At 45.8% G+C, this 7,912-nt stretch overlaps 1 protein-coding gene across 1 annotated transcript in view; it reads right to left on the bottom strand.

Moving 5' to 3' along the window:
- Positions 1–4,790: 4,790 nt before the first annotated feature.
- Positions 4,791–7,912, bottom strand: part of PPP1R37 (protein phosphatase 1 regulatory subunit 37) — a 113,710-nt gene continuing 110,588 nt past the window's right edge. The window contains exon 13 of the mRNA XM_063937595.1: positions 4,791–7,538. The gene's annotated coding sequence lies outside the window, so the exon portion shown is untranslated. The remainder of the gene's footprint in view (positions 7,539–7,912) is intronic.

Raw genomic sequence — 7,912 nt, 5'->3', positions numbered from 1 at the left:
AAAAGTCTTGCTGTCACGTCTTTCCTAGCCTTTATCAGCGTAGGAACAACTGCATCCAGAATGCCATTTTCCGCTAGGATCCGGCGTTCAACCGCCATGCCGTCAAATGCAGCCGCGGTAAATTTTGGAACAGACAGGGCCCCTGTTGCAACATGTCCTGTCTGAGAGGCAGAAGCCCTGAGTCCTCTGAGAGCATTTCCTGCAGCTCCGGGTACCAAGTCCTTCTTGGCCAATTCGGAGCAAAGAATATTGTTTTCACTCCTCCTTTTATTACAATTCTCAGCCCTTGGGTATGAGAGGAAGAGGAGGGAATACAGAGACCGACTGGAACACCCACGGTGTTACTAGTGCGACCACAGCTATCACCTGAGGGTCCCTTGACCCGGCGTAAAACCTTTTTTAGCTTTTTATTGAGGTGGGACGCCATCTAGTCCACCTTAGGCAGTTCCCATCAATTTGCAAACTGCGTGAAGACTTCCTGATGAAGTCCCCACTTTCCCGGGTGGAGGTCGTGCCTGCTGAGGAAGTCTGCTTCCCAGATGTCCACTCCCGGAACGAACACTGCTGACAGTGCGCTTACTTGATTCTCCGCCCAGTGAAGAATTCTGGTGGCTTCTACCCTCGCCACCCTGCTCCTTGTGCCGCCTTGGCGGTTTACATGAACCCCTGCGGTCTGACTGGATCAGAACCGGTTGGTCGCGAAGCAGGATCTCCGCTTGACTTAGGGCGTTGTATATGGCCCTTAGTTCCAGGATATTGATGTGAAGGCAAGTCAGTTGACTTGACCACAGACCTTGGAAATTTCTTCCCTGTGTAACTGCCCCCCACCCTCGGAGGCTTGCATCCGTGGTCACCAGGATCCAGTCCTGAATGCCGAATCTGCGGCCCTCGAGAAGGTGAGCACTCTGCAGCCACCACAGGAGAGACACCCTGGCCCTGGGGGATAGGGTGATTAACCGATGCATCTTAAGAGGTGATCCGGACCACTTGTCCAGTATGTCTCATTGGAAGGTCCTCGCATGGAACCTGCCTAAAGGGATGGCCTCGTATGATGCCACCATCCTTCTCAGGACTCGAGTGCAGTGATGCACTGACACCTGTTTTGGTTTTAATAGATTCATGACCAGTGTCATGAGCTCCTGAGCTCTCTCTATCGGGAGATAACCCTTTTCTGGTCTGTGTCTAGGATCGTGCCTAGGAGAGGCAGATGAGCTGTAGGAACCAACTGCGACTTTGGAATATATAGAATCCAGCCGTGTTGCCGTTACACTTCCAGAGAAAGTGATACGCTGTTCAGCAACTGCTCTCTTGATCTCGCTTTTATGAGATCGTCCAAGTACGTGATAATAGTGACACCTTGCTTCCGCAGGGGCACAATCATATCCGCCATTACCATGGTGAATATTCTCGGGCCGTGGAGAGACCAAACGGCAACATCTGAAATTGGTAATGACAATCCCGTACCGCAATTCTGAGGTACGCCTAATGAGGTGGATAAATGGGGACCTGAAGGTATGCATCCCTTATGTCCCGATTCACAATAAAGTCTCCCCCTTTTTAGGCTTGCACTGACCGCTCTTAGCGATTCCATCTTGAACTTGAACCTTCTCAGGTATATGTTCAGGGATTTTTAATTCAATATGGGTCTGACCGAACCGTCTGGTTTCGGGATTACAACATGGTTTAATAATAACACCCTCTTGTTGAAATAGGGGACCCTTGACCACCACCTGTTAAAGATACAATTTGTGAATTGCAGATAACACTGGCTCCCTCTCTTGGGGGGAAGCCCGCAGGGCAGTCGGTGAGGGGGCATCTTCTCACAGTCCAGCTTGTATCCCTGAGACACAATATCTATTGCCCAGGGATCGAACAGCGAGTGAACCCACTTGTGGCTGAATTTACGAAGGCGTGTCCCCACCGGGCCTAGCTCCGCCTGTGGAGCCCCAGCGACATTGGTGGATTTTTGTAGGGGCCGGGGAGGACTTCTGTTCCTGGGAACTAGCTGCCCAGCTCTGACAAGAAAGGACGCCCCTCAGACTTTCTTGTTTCTTTATACGAAAAGCTGCATTTAATAATGTCGTGCTTTCTTAGGCTGTGCAGGAATATAAGGCAAACTAGCAGAATTACCAGCTATAGCTGTGGAGACCAGGCCCGAGAACCCTTCTCCACACAATCCTCAGCCTTCCATATGCCTCTTAAGTCGGCATCATCTGTCCAATGCATATTCTACAGGACACGTCAAGCAGAGATCGACATAGCTTTGACTCTAGGACCCAGTATACTCATGTCTCTTTGGGCATGCTTTATAACTATATATCTATCACTTAAGACAGCATGTTTAATATATTTATATTGCATACTAGGGTCTCATCTCTGCTGATAAGGTACCTGTCCACGCTGCCACAGCGCTATAAACCCATGCCGACACAATCGCCGGTCTGGGTAGTATACTAGAATGTGCACGCTATCTGCAGGATCCCTGAGAATAGCAAGTGCTACCGTCTGTGCAAACAGGACACCCCAGGGGAAGATTCTCAACATATCCTGGCCCTAGTGGGGAAAGGATACAGCCTGAGAATTCTCTTGTGGGAAGCTGCCGTCTCTTGCCTGGAGATTCCCGCTCTTTTTCCTCATGAGAGGAGGGAAATTTACCTCAGCATTCTTCCCCTTAAAGATGTGTACTCTCGTGTCAGGGACAGATGAGTCATCAGTGATATGCAAATCATCTATTATTTCAATAATCATATATTGAATACCTTATAGCCATCTTGACTGTAACTTTGCATTATCATAGTCGACAGTGGAGTTAAACTCCATGTCGATACCAGTGTTTGTTATTATGGATAGTGAGCATTGAGAGACTCTGAAGGTCTCTGTGACATAGGGACAGACATGGGTACATTTCCTGTCTGTTCCCTAACCTTTTGTGCAATAAATTCACCTTAGCACTTACACATCTCCAAACAGGTGTCGGCGTTGTCGACGGAGACACCCTCTCACACACATATCCGCTCTATCACCTCCTTAGAGGAGCCTTTTACCTCAGACATGTCGACACACGCGTACCAACACACCACACACACAGGGGATGCTCTATTTGAGGACAGTTCCCCCACAAGGCCCTTTGAAGAGACAGAGAGAGTATGCCAGCACACACCCCAGCGCTATATAACCCAGGGATTACACTACAACTCAGTGTTTACCCAGTAGCTGCTGTATATACAAATTTTGCGCCTAAATTTAAGTGCCCCCCCTCTCTTTTAACCCTTTGTGTACCAGGATACTGCCGGGGAGAGCCTAGGGGGCTTCCTTCCAGCGGAGCTGTGAAGAGAAAATGGCGCTGGTGTGCTGAGGAAGAAGGCCCGGCCCCCTCAGCGGCGGGCTTCTGTCCTGTTTCTGACTAAAAATGGCGGGGGTTTTACACATATACAGTTTTCCAGACTGTATTATGTGTATATATTGCCAAAAGGTATACTTATTGCTGCCCAGGGCGCCCCCCCCAGCACCCTGCAGTGACCGGAGTGTGTGGTGTGCAGTGGGAGCAATGGCGCACAGCTGCAGTGCTGTGCGCTACCTTAATGAAGACCGGAGTCTTCTGCCGCCGATTTTATCTCCTTCTTCTGTCTTCTGGCTCTGCAAGGGGGACGGCGGCGCGGCTCCGGGAACGGACGATCGAGGTCAGGCCCTGTGTTCGAACCCTCTGGAGCTAATGGTGTCCAGTAGCCTAAGAAGCACAAGCTAGCTGCACGCAGGTAGGTTTGCTTCTCTCTCCTCAGTCCCACGTAGCAGTGAGTCTGTTGCCAGCAGATCTCACTGAAAATAAAAAACCTAACAAATACTTTCCTTCTAGCAAGCTCAGGAGAGCCCACTAGGTGCATCCAGCTCTGGCCGGGCACAGATTCTAACTGAGGTCTGGAGGAGGGGCATAGAGGGAGGAGCCAGTGCACACCAGATAGTACCTAATCTTTCTTTTAGAGTGCTCAGTCTCCTGCAGAGCCCGTCTATTCCCCATGGTCCTTACGGAGTTCCCAGCATCCACTAGGACGTCAGAGAAAGACATGTGCTGAAGGACTGAAGCCCCCCCCCAATACTATGTACACCCCACTGCGAGATGCTGCAACCGCCCATTTCAGGTACTTTCTTGTATTATACACCCCACAGGGAAAGGCTTCCACCCATTTCAGGTACCTCCACGCATTGTACACCCCACAGGGAGAGTCTGCCACCTACAGTATTTTGGACACTTACTTGCACTGTACACCCCACAGGGAGAGTCTGCCACCCATTTCGGACACTTCCTTGCATTGTACACCCCACAGGAAGAGGCTGCCACCCATTGCAAGTACTTCCTCATATTGTGCACCTCACAGGGAGTGGCTGCCTCCAATTTCAGGTATTTCTGCATATTGTACACCTCACAGGGAGAGGCTGCCTCCCATTTCAGGTCCTACCTCATATTGTACACATCACACACAGGAAGAGGTTTGAAATCCATTTCAGGTACTTCCTTGTACTGTACAGCCCACAAGGAGATTGCTTCCATTTTGGGTACTTCCTTGTACTGTACAGCCCACAGGGAGATTACTTCCATTTCAGGTACTTCTCCGTGTTATCCACCACAAGGGAAATAACTGCTTCACTCCTCTTACGTGTAAAAATAGTATGTGCCCTAAGAGTTTGAAATGGGAGTGGTATCTACATATATACAGTGTAGGGCCCTTGCACAAATCTTTAGACATTACCAAACTATAGCAATCCCTTTGATATAATATAGGAAGACACAGTAAGACATAAGAAATCATTTTATTTGACAATAGGAAGAAAACCCTTTTAAAACACAGCACATATTTGTAGGATGTATATAAGGGGTGACCATACAGTTGAGGAGAAGTGTAGGCAAAGCATTGTAGTGTGGGGCACAGTTACAGGGAATTGTATTGCACATTTGTCAGGTTTGCTTTTCCCCATATAATACCGTTGAGGCCGATTTTAACTGCAGTTTATAATATGTAGACAAATGAATGGAGGGCAGCCATTTCTTAGTCAATAAAAGGGAAGGGTTAAAATAGATGAATCTGTGTGCTCTTTTCTAATATATCCATACACACAGACTTATATAAATATGGATTTGTACAATAAATTACAAATAAAAATGATTTCTGTAAACATGTCGGCATCTTAAAGTACATACGTCACTCCCACCCATGGAGGCATTCTCTGGCCAACATTCCTGACCATACAATGTGAAATGACAAGCTGTTTGCCCAAGAGTGCTGGCTCAGCCAGCAAAATGGCTGTCTCCATTTGGTATAAGTAACAAATACACTTTAAATGTTTGTTTCTCACTCCCTTGCAGTTTATTTAGAAGAGAGATGCATTTCATTGTGAATCTTTTCTCATACTGCAGTTAGGGTCTTGCGGTGACGGACTGTCACCTTCTCAAAAGACCTGCGTCTGTGGATAGCAAAAAAAAAAAAAAAAAGTAGCACGAGGGGTAAAAATGGAACCAGAATCTCAGCCTCTTCGTTCCCACACAACATTATATGTAAGAAAGAAAACCCAACATATATGTGTAGTGCCTCTGACATCACACCTCTAACATGTACAGCACAGGCTATCTGGAACCAAAGTGCAGTTCCATACTACGGCCAAAAACAACATGGCTCTTCCCACTGCACAGAAGGAGTTATCTTGTTGTGTCCTGCACTACAGAGATAAGAGTAATTGTGTCCCTAAGCTCACATGATGTACTGGTAGCACAAATAAAGTGCAAAATGATCCCATTCCAACACCAGTTTATTATGACTGCCAAGGGGACAATACGTGGGAACTTTATAACATCTGGAACTAATGTAACTGGAAATAGGTATAACACATAGCAACCAATAAGACTATTGCTCTCATTTCGTAAATTACACTATACACATTTCAGACTGACTGGTTGCTATGCTATATAGCTTTCCTTTATTTTTATTTTTTTGACAGATGTCTGTGCACTAGTTTTGATAAATGTTTACCATTAAATCTCCTTACTTAACTGCGGTGGTAACAAAAATGATAATTGGGTCATTTGGAATCCAAGCTTTAAAATATGATCTGTTTGTGGCTATCAAGAACTATAACTAATTAATTAGGCATACTTAATATAGTCCTAAGAATGGCTAGAAAATGCATATCGCAAATTATCATTGAAGACATCTATGAGAGTCAACAAGAAAGGAAATTTGATATGTAGAACTATAAATCTACAAATTCAACATGTCCGTCCTCCCACTCATGACTTCCTCTATAACAGACTTGGGAAACTTTAAGACCTCTGGTTGCTGTGTAACTTGCTCAGCAGCTGCTGACCAGCACCAGGTTGACTAGGCCTACACCATACTCACTTGATGTTCTGTTTGAAAATCACAAGAACCCAGGTGTGTAGGCGACGGGTCATAATTCCTTTATAAGCCTGTCCATGGTCCTGAAAATACCTGATGTAGGGAAGTGTGTGGGCAAAAATCACAGGGTCACCATAAAATGCCAAGTACCACCAAAAGCCCCTTATAGTACTTGTAGCTCTATGAAATTTTCTAACTACTAGATCTTTCCGGTGAACAGGATTGCTATTTATTACATCTCAAATGATAACAGTAAATGTGATAAACAAGAAGTGACAGAAACATTCTAGGTGGGGTTGAGGTCATTAGGACTCAGGAAATATGGTCCTTATCAGAGGAGAGTGTCAAGAGGAACATGCTCTGGTAAGTAAATAAACCAACTGACCAGTCTAGAAAATCTAGAAGCCTCAAATGGGTTAAACAGATATTGGAACAGGTAGACACCTACAGAGGCCAATACCATTGCATGGCTTGAAGTAGGAGGGCCAGTCGTTCAAAATAATGCTGTGAAGATGAGAATTTGCTACCTCCATATGCATAAACCCATATATAACCCTATAATGTCCGGGCCTTACAGAATGAAGAGAGTTTTGAGGAGAAATAGAGTCAGATCGTTTCAATGCCACACGGCACAATCTTCAGGTGAGTAGTGTAGTGAATTCTGTATCCAGAGGTGTAACACAATCAGCTGGATCTAAATAAGGTGACCCATTTGTGTTTTACACTGTAGGTTACTGGAGGTTCCACAGAGTGTGAAGAATCATGTGGGTCAGTTTATATGTCCATAACAGCCCTCGTCGGGGAAAAACCCCACCAAAACAGTAACAGTCCAGTGTAAGTGAAGAACATCAATTCTCCAGGAAACTGTAAAGTTGCATCTTCTTTCTGAAAAACCTTCATCTGGGGAGTCCCAGCATGAACTTAGTGAGCTTTAGGTTTACACTGTGCAAATTCCATTACCTGCAGGAACGGTGGCTGCCCTTATTGCCATCATATGGGGAAGCAAATTTAAGATCAGTTGAACGTCCTCAAAAGGTGAACCCGTGTAATGTGATCCTACCGGACCCCATTTCTTAAGGCGAGATCAATGGGGGTGTAAAGCGGATTCAGGGTATGCAGAAGTCAGAACCCAAAGGCCTGGAAGTATCAATCCTACAAAAAGTAAAAATTACATGGCTTAAGCTATCGAAACAAGAATATTTATCTGCTCCTGCGGAATTACATGTAAGTGAATGTGAAGGCTGAAGCTGTTCTCACTTGGATTTAGGTCTCATGTTTATTACAATTATTTATACCACAGAAACTCACATAACTGCACCGTTTGCTGCTGCAACAAAATGCAGCTGCCGGGCTGTTACCTAGCCAGCCCCATTCCTGCCACATAACACCCATTCTCTACTTGTTTCACTTGCTGCCTGTAAGATGGCAAATATGTTCTAGTTTTCAATCTTTCAAAGTCCTACATGATCAGCATCAGAGGTACCAGCTTCTGATTCCTTACACTCGCTTACACACACACACACACA

This window comes from Pseudophryne corroboree, chromosome 8, assembly GCF_028390025.1.
Source record: "Pseudophryne corroboree isolate aPseCor3 chromosome 8, aPseCor3.hap2, whole genome shotgun sequence".
Classification (NCBI taxonomy): Eukaryota; Metazoa; Chordata; class Amphibia; order Anura; family Myobatrachidae; genus Pseudophryne; species Pseudophryne corroboree.
Note: the sequence above shows the minus strand (reverse complement) of the source record. Positions and strands in the feature narration are given on the sequence as shown.